This window comes from Numida meleagris, chromosome 4 (genome assembly GCF_002078875.1).
Source record: "Numida meleagris isolate 19003 breed g44 Domestic line chromosome 4, NumMel1.0, whole genome shotgun sequence".
NCBI classification, from domain to species: domain Eukaryota; kingdom Metazoa; phylum Chordata; class Aves; order Galliformes; family Numididae; genus Numida; species Numida meleagris.
This window is the reverse complement of record NC_034412.1, coordinates 6295062-6310710: the sequence shown is the minus strand read 5'-3', so window position 1 is coordinate 6310710 and position 15649 is coordinate 6295062. Positions and strand designations below refer to the sequence as shown.

Below are 15649 nucleotides of genomic sequence, written 5' to 3'. Positions count from 1 at the left end.
ACCAGCTGGCTTCTCACGTTTCCCTGCGCAGCATTCTTCACAACCGCACGTCCCACTACAAGGCTGCAGCCTAACACTCACTTCAGCCTTCTTCTCCTTAACTTGCCTTTGCATAAGAAGGAAATTATCTGATGAGACGTATGGATTACTTGCAAATAAGGATGCGCATATGCAGGACTAATTTATATGATGAATGGCCGTTCCTGCTGCAAGTCAGTTCTTTGCACCTGCAGGTGCACTGGCAAGGCAGGCTCTTTGCATGGAGCCATTCCCTGCTCAGGGCCAGCGTTCCCAGTAGCTGGGAGCTGTCCCCAAATGGTCCCACGTGTCTCAGGTGCGGGTGGGCTGCTGGTTCCATAGCTGTGCGGCTGCTCTCTGCCTGGTGCCACCTCCTCCTTGCTCCAGCAGGCTGTGAGGGACAGACAGATATTATTCCCAAAGCCTTGTGACAGTTCCTTGTTTAAGAGGGGAAAGGGGCTCTGAAGAAAAGCGTGATGCATGGCTGTGCTTCCCAGGGCACCCCCTGTTGCAGAAACCCCTGTGATCCAATTCGCTGGCAGCCTCAATGAATAAAGTGCTAGCAAGGGCCATAAAGGTATATGCATTTAATTAAGGCTTCGGAGAGCTAATGCATTTTTTCCCATTAAATATTAATTTCCTTTTTAAACCAGTACTTTTGAGCTATTTTGACAGCACAACTGGTCCTCTAATGCCATCTAATTAATTAAAAATTTCGTACAAATACGTATTAACAGCCTGCTGTGATTGCTGAGGACATTTCAGTGGTATTTCAGCGCACTGAACCAAAACAGATTGCACAAATCACGCCGGTTCATGCAGCCCCTGGAAGGGCTCACCCAGCTATGAGGTCTGGCTCCCTGACCTCAGCATCCCGACAGTGCTCCAGACAGGATTTCACCCCAGGATCTGGGACATGGCAAGGAAATGGCTGTGTCTGTCCCCTAATACAAGACGGGCAGGAGCAGGCTCTGCAATGCTGCTGGTGACAAATGCAATCTTATCCATCGCAGTTGGCAATTGCTGACATCCTTATTAGCGGCACCGTGTTTATCTGCTGAGCTGTCCTTTCTCACCTGTCTTGTTGATTCTTGTGATGTGTTGTTTTATTGGAGACGTTAACGGGAGCTCTGTGACACCCAGAGTCAGCGCGAGGACAGAGCTGGTGGCTGGGGACACAGCCAGAACCCATGCCAAGGGTCTCCGTCACGAGATCCATGTTGCACATGGGGTGTCCCCATCTTCTGATGGCCCCGAGGGTGCGTTGAGCACTGGGGGAAAGGCAGGGGGAAGGAAGGAGAAGTAGGGTTTTAGCCACAGGAGATGCATCAGTGGGATATGCTTTCCTTTACGAATTACCTCAGTCGTTTCCATTTCCAGGACGAGTTGCCAGCACTTACGCATTACCCTTCGCCTTGTCTAATGTGGTTCACATTGATTTTTCCCCTTGCTCTCTGCTGACTGTACAGTCTGGAAAACCAGAGACCTTAAAGTCAAGGTCAAGTTTTTATTCCCTCAGTAAACAAGCTGGGGAGAAGGGGAGAGGGAGCAAGCACTTAGAGCAAATATACATTCAGAAAGCTGTGAAACAAACATATTCCTTTAAAAACAACCCTCCAAGGAAGAAAGCATACAAAAGATAAATCCTTTCAGTTTGCAAATTCTGCATTAAAAAAAATCCTTACTCTTAAGGAATAAATGTTAAGGGGAGACCACTGTGTGTGTGACCAAAACAAAGCCATCCTGCAATGTTTAACGTCAAACATGCCATTAAATCCTGCATAGCCAAGAAACAGAAAAGCATTGAAAACTGCATTCATTTTTCTGGCCAAGGAGCCGTGCACTGAATGCTTTTATTTCTCATTGTCATATAGAATCATGGAATCATTAAGGTTGGGATAGACCTCTAAGATCACTGAGTTCAACCATCAACCCATCCCTACCATGGCCACTGACCATGTCCCTCAGTGCCACATCTCCACGGTTCTTGAACACCTCCAGGGCCAGTGACACCACCACCTCCTTGGGCAGTCTGTTCCAGTGCCTGACCACTCTTTCTGAGAAGAAATTTTTCCTAATATCCATCCTATCCAAATATCCAACCAATATCTAAGCATTGATCCCACTCCATCATATTCTCAGTGTTATTTTTATCAACTGATGATTCTGTATATTATGTTTGGCCATTTGTAATTAGAAGCAAAATTAAGGAGAAAAAGTCTGGCTGCTTATCTGTAATTCATGGATTCTCTTGAGTCTGTGCATTTGGCTGGAAACTTGGTAAGAAATTAGTTTGGCCAAAAATTTTGGATGCTTCTAGCTTCAAGCTGAACTGGAATACAAGGAGCTCAAGTGTTTTGGGGCTTCTGCTTTGGGATTCTTCCAGGCAGGGAAATAGGTCAGCATGCAAGCAATCTTGGAGCTAGGTGGAGATGCAGAAGCTGGCACCTTGGACCAGACCTGGCATCCCCAGGCACTGACAAGGGCAGCCCCATGGGTGCTGGTGGCCACAGCCTTCTGAGCACTGGCCTTGTCTCTCCTTGGCAAAGCTCCTTCCAAAACCCAAGGTCTGATGCTTTGTGCTTTTTCTGTTATTTTTCATCAAATTTGTTAATATGTATGCAGCAATAACTGTGACCTGATGTCCTCACTCTTTGCAGGCAGTTTGGAAGCGGAACGCTCCAGTTGGAGGTAGCACTGTGGTCTGGGGACAAAACAAATTATCTTAGGCAATTCGGTTCACCTGTTTTTAACGCTAATATAATTAAATGAGACAAAGTCTACAGGGAGAGGTAATGCCTTTTATTATAACAAACTGATATTTGTTGAGAAAAAGCAGGTGCATTTTCAGGCACACAAGCTCTTTTTCAGGCTTATTTGCCAAAAAGCCTGTCAGTGCATCATTTGGTCCAACCAATGGTGTTGCTTCTTTGTATAAATCTTGCCTCAGTCATATCCTTAGACCGTAACAGCTACAATAACACTGCTAATATAATTAAAAGCAGTTGAGGATGACTGAATGCCATTTCGTTTCAGAATTGGCCATGAAGTTTCCCAAGAATAGCAGGGTGGGGCTGTGCTGCAGACACACAGATATTTGTGGTTTTCCCCTTATCTTTACTCTCTAATTCCGAATTGACCTTTACTGGTATTAATGGAAGTCATGGGGTTGTCATTGGCGCAGCTCTAAAACAGACTTTGGGTTTTGCATATATATTCAAAACACTCTTCCCACCTTGTGAAATGTGTCTCTAATGCGGAGGATAAAAGTAGGTCATCCATTTTCTCCAGCATCCTGCTATCTCAGTAACATTAACCGAAGGGAACAGTGTGTGCAGATTTTAGCCAGCATCACCGTCACTGTATTCCATCACATTACGATCTTTTAGTCCCATTGTTGGAGTGATTCCCAGGGAAAAAAAAACACAAAAAGCAATAATGTAAATGATGCACAGATAAGAGAGAAAAAAAAATAAAAGAGAAAGAAAAAAATAAAACCTCCCGAGGTGGAAAATGTATTGACAATAAGCCAGCTTAGCTTTCCCTGATGGAGAATGCAATGTTGTTTATTTTCATATGATATTTTTAAAGTTAATTTTCCCAAGGCACCTCACAACCAACTTCACATGCAGATACAAATAGAAACAATTTGTACATTGCAGTAATTCTTACAAGTAGCAAATCAAGACTTGTAAGAAGGGAGTCAAGACAGGAAAGATAAGAAGTAGAGAATGATTAAACAAAGTAATTCAGGAAATTTAGATATTAGAATTTGTTCTCTGGGTGAGAGCGAAACATGCCATCAAAGAGCAAGAAGATTAAGGAGTTTTTACATATAGGATTAGGCAGAGCGTGCAAAAAAAAATATCTTCCAATGATGGAAGCAGTTGCTGCGGGTGTTGCATGCAGAGCTTTAGTTTCTTCTTCTTTCTTTTTTTAATTGGGTTTCCAAGCCTGCACTGCTCAGTCCCCAGACAAAATTGCAAGCTCCGTCAGTCTGGGAGATAGCATGCTGCTGACACGCTCAGAAATGCTCCAAAACTCTCTAAATAAGCACTGCCAATATTTATTTCTAAACATCGGAGAAGCGGGGAAATAGAGTAGCACTTCGCCTGGTTCCATTTGGAAACATTTGTGCAGCTCCAACACTTGTCGGCAGCGCCCTTCTGGGATGGAGCCACAGAGGTACAACCAGTGCCAGAAGTGCAGGCAGAGCACTTGGAGGGGAAATTCCGAAACTCGATGTGATTTGGAAGAAAAGCCACTTAAAAGATAGGACAAAAATCTTGTGTTTCAGATTGTGCATTCCCCCGTACCGGTACCTCTCCCAGGAACCTCATGTGTCTGCTGCTTCTAAGCAAAAATCTGGTCAAAGTATCGTGTTTAAAACTTTGCAATATTTTTGAGTTAACCACATTTCAGTCATTACCTACTAAAGGACACTGCGTGCCCGAAAAGTAATTTTATATGATTGGTTGTGTGCATGTGGGTGGGGGCTTAAGGTTACCTGCATGCTTGCTGAGATGCTGCAAATTGAGGGCACTTCCACTCCCTTTTAAGGCATTTAATGTTCAGGCAGATTTGCCCAGCGCTGAAATCCTTAAAACACAATCTAAAGAGTTTAGAAATAATGATGAGTATTAATGCAGCCACCACCAACACATCAGCACTGGCAGAGGCATTTGGTACTGCTTGTTTGCTAACATAACAGTGAGGGGTCACTCAGACCTGCTTGTGGGACTGGATGCTGCTCACTGCTTACTGCTGTGACTGCAGCAGAAAACTTACGCTCACTCTTTTCCCAGGGTACATAATCCAGTGGAATATTATTTTAATATTTTTTTTTTCTTTTTTAATCTGTGATGGATCTATTTTTGTTTCTCATGAAAGAGGTTGGGATTTAATAATGCAGACAGGGCCTCATTATGGGGGTGAAATCTCTGCCTATATTTGGCCACACAGATTTGATTTCTGTTAACTTTAAACTGGAAGGAAAGCTGAGTGCATTGAGCGGCAGTGACTGGCAGGGCTGGCTGCACCGGAGACCATAGTACAATTGCCCTGGGCTGAGACTAATAATAGAGCTGGAAATGGCTTTTGAATTGGGCTGTCCTGGAGAAGGACTTTGTAGAGCAGCCGTGCGTGCCCTGGGTCTCTGCAGAGGTGGCACAGCTCCAGCTGCCCGGGGTGGTTAGGGGAGGGGGCTGGGATGAAAAGGGCACGGGCTGAAATAGCTGCTAAAGGCACGAGCGAGTGAGACAGAAGACGCTGCTAACCACAACTGTGCACAAAATGCTGAGATAAGCGTTGACTTTGGGCTCACTGGTCTAACTGCAGAGCCTGGAAATAAGCAGCTGAAGGTTCCCGTGTCACACAGGGCATGAGAACAACCCCTAGGAAACTGATGTTTCTTAGAAATTTCTCACAATCCTGAATCTTACAGCAGCAAACTCCCGAAGGGATGCAGAGATCGAGGAAAAAAATGCTGGGTGTTATTCTGTGGTGGAGGGTCCATAGGAACAACAATGTGGCAGTGGCTGGTGTCCAGCTAGACTTTGGGCAGAAGGACTTTTAATCAAATTAGATGAGGAGGGCAAGATCTAAAAAGCATTCTGATTGAAGATCAGGAGTGTCAATAGCTACTGATGAAGAATGGGCTGAAATCTTGGCCCTGCTCTGTGTAACACGGTGTTTTTCCATGGGTGCTCAAGTAGCAGGGATGTGAGCAGTGCAGACAGCTTCAGCCCTTTATCACAGATGGTGAACTATGCTTGGGTTTGGTAAACACCACAACCCATCTGATCAGACGTTTCCTATGTGTTAGGATAGCCCCAAGGATCTGGGTGGCCTCTCCGGGAGCTGCGCCCTTGGAAGAGCTCCCAGCACGAGTTCTTGTGGCTCTCATGGTCCTCAGGGCACTGAGCACGGGGAGATGCCTGATGGCTTCAGAGGGTCCTTGCTTTGGGATGAGTGCAGCTGGTGGGATGTTAAGCCAAAATACGGGCAAATCAATGGAGAGCACTGGGGGCAAGCTGTCCATGAGCAGAGCCAGCCCCATGGTGCTATTTTAAGAGCTGAAACTCACAGGTGGGAAGGGAAGCAGAAAGCAGATTAAGTTGCCATTGGAAAGCAGTGTGGCCGCATGGCTGAGCCTTATCACGCATTTCAGGTAGTGAGCAATAGGACACAACAAATTCTGCTTTGTTCTGCTGCTCCCTTGCTGCGCGATCAGGAGATAAGCGCCAGTGAGGGCTCATTTTGCTGGCAGAGCACAGAGCTGTTCATTAACTCGTGCTGTTAAATAACGGCCTGATAAGGGCAGAGCCTGGCGGGGACAAGCCCAGGTGCAGTCAGGCATGGGGCAGCTGTGAGGCACATCTGTGTCCTGTGCCAAGGCCACCAGGTCACCCCTGCCTGCGCGTCCCCAGGTGCCACTGCTGTGCAAGACGGGGGAAGGTCTGTCCCAGCAGCCCCCGTTTGCACAGAGAAGATGAGGATGTTGAGTAACAGAAGCGATGTGTCACCGGGTGGAAGTGATGCTTTTCTTTAGCAGCAGGAGATGCTACATGAATGCTAACAGGGAAAGAGAGAGATGGATGTGGATTGTTCAGTTTGGTTGTCAAATAAAAATAAATAATAAAAAAAAAACAGCCAAAAAATAACGGGGAGAATGAGTAAAACTAAGCATTTTCCTTAACAGGAAAAGAAATGCTCTTTGTTCTGTTATATAATGTTGGTTTTAAAGAAACTTTTCTAAAATATAGGTCAGTTTTTAAACAACAAAGCTTGTTTCAAAACAAAAAGTCAAAATATTTTGTTTTGATGCTGTTGAAACAAAATGTCTCCGCTTCTCCAAACCATTTCTTTTGACATGTTAAAATGAAACATTTGTACACTTTCTAATTTTTTTCACAAATACTGTTGGTTCCTGCATTTTTCAGTGAACTCATCCATTTGAAAAATGTCACTCAGCTCTAAAAATTACCATACATATAGAGCTACCTCTGTTACCACATTATGTCTCGTGTAAGCGTGCCAAGTACGAATTCCTCACAAGGGAGCTGGTTAGGCTTCAAGGCTGACCGATAAAGCCTGGGAAGGTGTGTTGCCAATTAAAAGGGTCGAAGTGTTGATAAACTTCCCTTTGACCCACACCAAATGAGTCAATGCCAGCAAGGCTGCCAGGCGCTGCTGCGCTCGGTGTGACCCCATGCTCCAGCACAGCACCACGGTGTGTTCTTTGGAGCTGCTGTCAGCATGCACCGGAGTTCCTTGAGTTCACACTGATTTAAATACAAATCCCCTCTTTGTTGTTAATTTGGGGCTGTGAAGACCACAGAGCCCCAGATATACCCGGTTGGTCAGCAGGTTTGTGAATACTTTGAGATGCTGGAGGTCAGAAGTCAGTTTGCTGGCATTATCTTGATTATGTTATGGAAGACTTTACTCAAAAAATAATCTCAAAAATACAAGTTTATCAAAGTTTGGAACCATTGGAAAACACTAAACATACTCACCAAACTGAACTCACATGAGAGCAGTTACGGCATAATGGGCAGATACTTTTAAATATCCTTCATATCTTGGAGCCTACTCACATCCAGGAGCAATATTGTAGGTGAAAGGTTAGAATAAAAAATAATAACAGCTGCCTGAAAACAGGATGCTGAATTTTAGTTTTCATATTTGGGTCTATTGACTGTGCATGTGAACTTAGGGTCCTTTAAAGAAACAAATCACACATGGCAGCAATCTGCATGGGACACTGGTGCCCCAGGGCAGCTGATGAGCTTGCCATCTGCAGTGATCTTTTGGGGATCCCTTTCCTGGGGGCTTTCTCTCGGTCATCCCTAGCAGCTCTCTAGCAGATCTCTGGGCGCACTGTGCTGTGTGACTGATGGCAGTAGTAACCAAAGCATCCCTCAGCACTCCTGATCCTCCAGTATACACACATACATTTATACACTTCTTCCCTACTCGCTGTGCTCCATTGCAGTGATTTATGTGTTATCTGTCATCTGGAGCACCAGGGACACACAAGAGAATGAAGAGCAATAAACAAATAACTATCAGCAGACATAAAACAGGAACGAGTCCAAAATTGTGCCCCTGGAAGGGCCTTGAGGGCTCTCAGGTCTCTGGGGGAAGGGGGGCTCTGCATAGGGGTTACATCCTGCGGAGGATTGGTCCCGTGCTACGAGCTTTGGGGATGCAGGACACCAGGACAGGTAGCGTTTCTGCAGGGATGCCAAAGCAGCACAAAAGGTGACGGGAGCTTGGGTTGTGTTACGGTACGCCGCCAAACCTGGTGCCAGTGTGGGCTGGCATGAAGGAGCCTGGTGCCACATCCCTGTGCAACTGACAGAAGTGGGCCCCTGTCAGAGGTTAGTGCCTGGTGAATTATTCCCTCCATTTGTTATTCGTGATGAATAATGAATTATTCTCATAACATTTACTGTGCTGTTCATTTATTATACAGGACAGGGGTATGTTTAGAAGCTAATTATTGCTAGGAAGGCTCTACCCTTGCAAAATACATGACTTTTGCATATTTGTTTATCAGTGCTTTCAGGGGGGCTGTTTGCTGTTTTAGCATGTTTATGTCCCTCCAGCACCCCGGACAATGCCCGGCCAAGGGTGATGCTGGAGATGCTGCACAACTGGGGGCTGGGAGCCCCCAGCTCACCAAGGACACGCTTTCTTACCTTGGAAGCATTATATTAGGAGGCTTGTGGTGAGAAATGGCCTTAAGAGTGGTCTACCAGCAGCTGTAAATAATCAGAGAGAGTTATAAAAACTCACTGCGCCGTGCTGCTGCTTACCAACAAATTTATCCAGGCAATTATTTTGAAAAATGTTTCTAAGGAGGCTTGAGTGCAGAGGACACAGCGGGAGGGTCCCAGGGCCTCGCTACGAGGGGCTGCAACCACTCTGATTTTGGTCCCTCCACAAAGGGGAGCTCTGCCTCGTGGGTTTCTTGTGAGATGCGGAGCCATGGGGCAGCCCCACAGGTGACCCTGTGGGACGAACAGGCACCTGGAGGGGGGGCTGAGCTCATTCTGTGCTTCCTAATACCTCTCATGTGTACAAGATGAGCCCAATACCAGTGTCCTCCTGTGGCCTGCTGACCTCTGGGTAGCCCTTACCACAGCTGAGCCAATGAGAAGCTCACAAACCTATGGGGAGGGATAGTTCAGTTCCAGCTCCCTGAATAATTGATTATTGCTTGCTTTGATATAAACCCGATCTTCAGCAATACCCTTTTGGCTGTGCCCTGCCGTGCCTTTGTGTTCTGTTTTGATTCCCCAGCAGAAATATCTCCCCACCTACTGCCTTTGTAACCCGATAAGAGCACTATGAGCTGCCAGTAAATGATCTTTTATTTTATTCTTCATCCTTGTAGAGGTAAATTATTGTGTCAGCACAGAGACGATGCAGGTGACTAACCTCATAAAACGCAGTAAATGATTAATAAAATCTCAGATAACAATAGCTCATTGGGCAGATCATAACTCGCCCCTCTAAGCAGCCACGTGCCTTTGGAGGGCATGGGCTGAGGTTTTCAGCTGGAAGCCACCGGCAAAACATCAGCCCAGGGCTGGCTCAGGGCTGTGCCAAGAAGCACAGGAGGGCTTGGTGCAGGAGCGTGGGCACTGCCCTGAGCATCTTCAGCCCATGCTAGGGGGGCCATGGCACTGCTGGGGGCTGGGATCCCACCCAGGCAGTGCTGGGAGGTGCCAGGCTGCATGCTGGCCTGTACAATGCGTGGTGACGAAGGGGGTTTTGCTAAGGTTGTAGCAAGGTGGGGATCAGCCTCTTTTGCCAGGTAACTAATGATAGGACGAGAGTGGATGGCCTTACATTGCACCAGAGGAGGTACAGGTTGGATACTAGGAACAGTTTCTTCTCTGAAAGAGTGTTCGGGTGCTGGCACAGGCTGCCCAGGGAGGTGGCTGAGTCACCATCCCTGGAGGTGTTTAATAAAAGGGTAGATGTGGCACTGAGGGACATGGTTTAGTGGGCATGGTGGGGATGGGTTGACAGTTGGACTTGATCTTTTGTTGTTGTCTTTTCCAACCTTAATGATTCTAAGATTCTATGATTTTATAATGAGTAGAAAAAGATGCTCTCAGTGCATGCTGAATTTTGTAGGACTTGCAGAACCCCGTGCCACGTGCACTATCCTCAGCAGTGTCCCTGATGGTTTGGCACTGACCTGCATGGCATGGTGCTCCTGCAGCACACAGTGATGCCTTTCATAAAGTGTCTGTTCCCTGATGGCATCACCCAGGGCTGGAGCCTCAGGTGCAGGGAATTGAGCTGTGCTCTTCCACGCATCTCCCTTCATTAATATTCCAGCATTGGCCAAGCTCTTGCAGAGCTGTAATGAGAACATCGTCTTACGCACTGTTTCCAGAATTTATGCACAAGCAATACATAAATATCAATTAATGAAGCAACTATGCAAAAATTAATTAAAACATGAGAGGATAGGAGCCTCCATTCAACCCCCTAAAAAGGAAAGATGTGTTCAGAAACCCCTCCCTCCTGCTCAGAAGAAAGCTCTCCATGCCAAGGGAAGGAAAACATTATTTTCTTTTAATTGCACGATATTTTTAAATTAATTTCCATAAAAAGTAAATTCCATAAAAAAGGGAAAATCGTGGATTTTGTAAAAAAAATCAGTGTGCAGGGCTGCAGTGCAGGCTCCATGCAGCCCTGTGGGCAGCTGCAGCCCGGCCCTGCTCCTCCACCATATCTGTGACCCCACAGCAACACTGGTGGCACTAAGCCTATACATCCGCAGCTAGAGCCACGAACACGTTAATTAGCCTAAATTAAATCTAAAAGCTGCAGAAGAATACGACCGGAGCTGAAACACAGACTGTGCTTTTCACTGGGTGTTTCAGCCCCGCTCTGCACATGATTTTCCCACAGAAGATAGCAGGTGGAGGGCCTGGTGGCTGTCAGTGTTTGCTTTGCCCGCAGCACCAGGCAGAGACGCCAGTTCATGGACACTGCTTATCTTCTGCGTAATAGAACTATCCGCTCTAACACTCTGCACTTACAGCCTTTTATCTGAGGGGCCAAAAGGGCTGGGTGCTCATTAACAACACCCATTGTGACAGCGCCTCTATTTATTTTCTTATTGAACATCCAGAATATCGTCTACTAACTGCGATGGGTAAAAATCACAATATTTTGCTTGTGCCTGGGGTTTCCTGCTTGCAGCATGTTACAACCAGTGATGCCAGTTCTTCCTGTGAGCTGAGCCTATATCAGCGTGCACATTTGCACACATGGGTTCACCAGCACGTCAGGCTCTGCTCCCACTCTCTCCCCAAGCAGAAACTGTTCCCTCTCCTCTTTTACAACCTGCAGCAAATTGCCACTCATTAGCAAATAAAACTAGACACATTGCCACCGACACCTGTATGATGAGCCGCTCCAGCTCCTGCACATCAGGCTGTTAGTACCAGGGCAAGAGATAATGGCCTTAAGTAGCAGAAGGGGAGGTTTGGGTTGGATATTAGGAAAAATTCCTTCTCAGAAAGAATGTTGAGGAATTGGCACAGGCTGCCCAGGGAGGTGGTGGAGTCACTGTCCCTGGAGGTGTTCAAGAATCAAGAGATGTGGCCCTGAGGGACATGGTTATGGGCGTGGTGGGGGTGAGTTTGATGGTTGGACTTGGTGATCTTAAAGGTCTTTTCCAATTTTTATGATCGTATGATTCTGTGTTTCTATTCATTCTGACCACAAGCACTGATGTGTGCCCCTTGTGCTGAGCTCTCTGTCTGCGCCAGCCGAGGCAGCAGCTTGTACCAACTCCCCACCCAGCTAACTTGATTTACCACGCTTTCCTAGGCTCTGTTTATGAGGCTGTTTACTCATAATGATTTCATAGATTTTTTTGTGTGGGAGAATTTCTCAACATCTGCCCATCATGTGGCACCAGGTGTTCTTGCAAAGCCAGAGCCTGGCCAGGGCACAGTGACCACTTTCCATGACCATGATGTGGAAGGGGCTGCCCCTCTCTGCTGGTCTCAGAAGAAGGAAAATTATGATCTCACTTCCTCTCCTTTCTCTGCCTGGCTGAAAAACGTGAGCACAGGTGTGAGAAGGGCTTGGGTCAAGCAGCAGGCTGGCAGATGGACTGGGCACTGGCACTGTGAGGAACTGATGCTTGTCCACGTCCTCTTGTCTCTCGAGGCTCCATCTCATTCAGGATATACAGAAACTGCTCCTTAGCACGTGTCAGTGCAGCATTTTCACCTACTGCCCTCAAAACCTGATTTTCCACCCCCTTAAAACTCGAACTCAGAGACACTTTGTGCCAGGTGCCAGGCTGTTAGCAAAGGCTGCGTCCTACAGCGGTGTCATATTAGGAGATAATGCTGTGGCAGTTTCCAGTGGAGCCCACTCAGCCCCAGGGAAGGACAGACAATACGTCATGATGCATTTGTGGCTTTGCTGATTATTGTTTGTATTTTTTTTTTAAATCAGGAAAATAATGCAAAATATTAAAACATCAGAAGCTTTTTTTCGATATGGGATTACATTCGGCTTTACCAGAAATACGCGTGGTTTCCCACTTATCTGCCTCTGAGTGCAGAGGACACGTCAGTGTCTCCGGGGAGGCTGGGACAGAACCATAACATAATGTGATTGTGAAACACTCTGGTCTGAGCGCACAGGCTGTTCTGGATCGAGGTTATGGCACTTTTGTCACAGTGATTGGAGTATTTCCATGGAGGAATTACTCTGCCCTGCGCTGTCAATTGCCTTGGGTTCTTTGGAGAAAACCACTGACGGGTCAAGCGCATATTTCATACCATTTCTCTCTAGGACCAAGATTTTGATCCACCACTTACTGTCACTATTGTTACCATTTTTATTGCTGTCACTCATTTCCTTGTGCACTTGGGGAGCTCCAGGGCCTTCCGTTCTGAAGAAAACTGAGACACAGCCCCTTGTAAGGAAGGGACGTGTTATCAGATCACATCCCAGAAGAACCAAAGTGCAGTAACTGCATAGTCCCAGAGAAATCCTTGATGTGGTCTTTTTGAAAGGGCTGGTGATGTTGGCAGCAATACTTACCATAAGCAATTTCCGTTTGGAACACACAGCAGAAGTTTCTCTATTTCAAGCGGATGAATAGCTTTTCCCTCTATTCTTAGTGATTACAAATAAACAAAATACAATGTATGGATACATGGGTACTTGTTTCATCAACAGGAAAATTTCCACTTACTCAGAAATGACTTGACCATAGACAAAAATCAATGAAGGCCATTTTTCTAGTTTAGGAAATACCTATATTCAGTGCTGCAATGCAGAAGCCAACTGTCCTGACCATAGGAAGCCTTCTTCGAACTGCTCATGCCATCAGTGGGGTAACAGGGAGCCAGTGTGCTGTTCTGGTTTCAGTCATCCAGCTGCACCAGGTTGGTGTTACAGCAATGGTACCAGCAGTGCTGTTGTAAACACACTTTTCTTGGTCATGCAGTGCATTTGTTTCCAATTAACTTATTCCTGGAACTTGGCATATAACATCTCATGTGCAAAGTCTGTGGAAAGTTTTATTAGAAGGGGAAAAGCTGTGAATGAGAGTTGCCAGTCCTGGGTTTGGTTCCTGGCTGAGGATACCTCTGTGCAAACAGGCACTTGGTTATCTGGCTTCGTGCAGTACTGCAGTGGTGCAGGTCCGCGGCCAATGTGCAGGGCTTTGGTGAGCCATCTCTCCATCCTTCCTTTTACCCAAGTATAAAATCGCTCTAAGAATACTCCTCTCCCAAGGTTGAGTTGACATTTATGGGTTCACGTGGAAATCTTGGAGGGGAAGTGCTATTAAAGCACAGAGAATGATTATTAACGGATGGAAAGGTATTTTAATGAAATATGCTGGCAAGCTTCCTGTTACTGCACGGTGCCAGCATTAAACAGGCTGCTTGAAGAGCTGCCTACCTTCCCTTTCTGAGTGATGGCTGAGAAATAACTGGAGCTGCTTCCCTTGTGCATTATTGCTCGGTTGCTCATGCCTCTTGCCATCTCTCCTTCATTTCCTTCCCAATAAATTCACTGTCAGCTCAGATGCTGGAGGAATCCACAGTTGTAATATGTAAGCCTCTCTGGATTTTCTCACCACTTGGCAGTATTTCTCCTGGTGGTCCATGTGACAGGTGCTCCCTTTACTTGATAACTCCCCAAAGTAGGGACAGCGTTTAGAGGGCATGGTGGAGATAGGTTGACACTTGGACTTGGTGATCTCAGTGGTCTTTTTCAACCTTAACAATTATGTGGTTTTATGAATGCCACCAGTTCTGCCTCTGCAAAGCTTCCACTTGCCCCAACCACTGCTTGGTGCAGCCCATGCAGAGCAAGCAGGGAGAGGATGCATCAAGAAATGAGTTGTCTTGGGATGAGTTTAAAGTGAAGAGGAACTGGGGCAGTGTCACCAGTGACACAGCACTACTGGCATCGGTGGCATGAGGACACAGCAGTCACCCATGGAAGCTGCAGGTGACTGAGCTGCTGAGCAGACCCACAGCCAGCAATTGAGCTGTGCCTGGCCCTTGGGACAGCTGCACTCAAGCCTGGAAACTGCTGCAAGTTCTCCCCGTGGACACATTCCCAGAGACCATTTCCTCATGAATGAGCTTTTCTGCTGGAATTGGACCTAAGTGTGTGGGGCCAGGAGGACCGTTCCCCTGAGCTGCACCCACCCAAAGGCAATATGTCTTTACAGCTGTGGACTGAGGAGGACCCACACAACCTGCTCAGATATTCCTGCCTCCAGAACACAGCCACATCCTGCGCATCAACAGGGGTAGCAGAAGTTTTTCTTTAGCCATTTACTTTTTCTTTCTTTTTTTTTTCTTTGCAGAAAGAGGTAACTTTGGAGTAATCCCCCAGTTCCTCATCCTGAGAGCTTCACATTAGCCAACAAGTCTGGGTACAAGTTGGTATCTACTTTGCTCACACCAGTCCTACCAGACGTCAGAGTATCCAGAGCCAGAACTTTGTTTCCTGACCATCTCCAGCTGTTATTGCACCTCCTGGCATGGGAAACAGGTCAGTAATTGCTCACATGTTCATTCAGCCTCTGCAGTGTGAAATATGAATGGGAAACCAAAACAAACCCCCAAACCCCTGCAAGCAGAAATTGTTGTAGAAAGATTGATGTCTGCAAACCAGTGCTACCTTCGAGGAACGCAGCAAGAGGCAGCCAAAGGCACCATCTGTTTGTGGTGGAACATGTAAATTTATATCTATTTCTGAATTCTTGAGTTATGAAACTGCAAATGTCTCAGCTGTAGTGTGCACAGCACATGGAGCAGCATGGGGAGCCACTGTGCATTTGATCCCAGGGCACACGGAGCGCCTGCTCGCATCGCAGCAAAATGAGGCAGGACCATAGCAGCCAGCAGGAACCATTGCAAAACTCCTATGTCTCCTGGGGCACTTGCAAAGCTCTTTCAGTGAATTCACCAGAGCTCAGCATAGAAAAGTAACAGCCACTTGATGAGCCAATTTCCCACACTACGTATCAAGCATTTTCAGCGCCTTTTCCCACTAAATTAGCTGGCTTTCTTACTATGAATGACTCCTACTTGCATCGGATGGAAGCCTG

General features: G+C 46.5%; 1 long non-coding RNA gene across 11 annotated transcripts in view; it reads left to right on the top strand.

Moving 5' to 3' along the window:
• LOC110398168 overlaps positions 1 to 15649 on the top strand; it is a 210490-nt gene that overhangs the window by 136375 nt on the left and 58466 nt on the right. For all 11 annotated transcript variants that reach the window (XR_002438239.1, XR_002438232.1, XR_002438240.1 and 8 more), the window contains one exon: positions 14903 to 15090. This is a non-coding gene — a long non-coding RNA (uncharacterized LOC110398168). The remainder of the gene's footprint in view (positions 1 to 14902; positions 15091 to 15649) is intronic.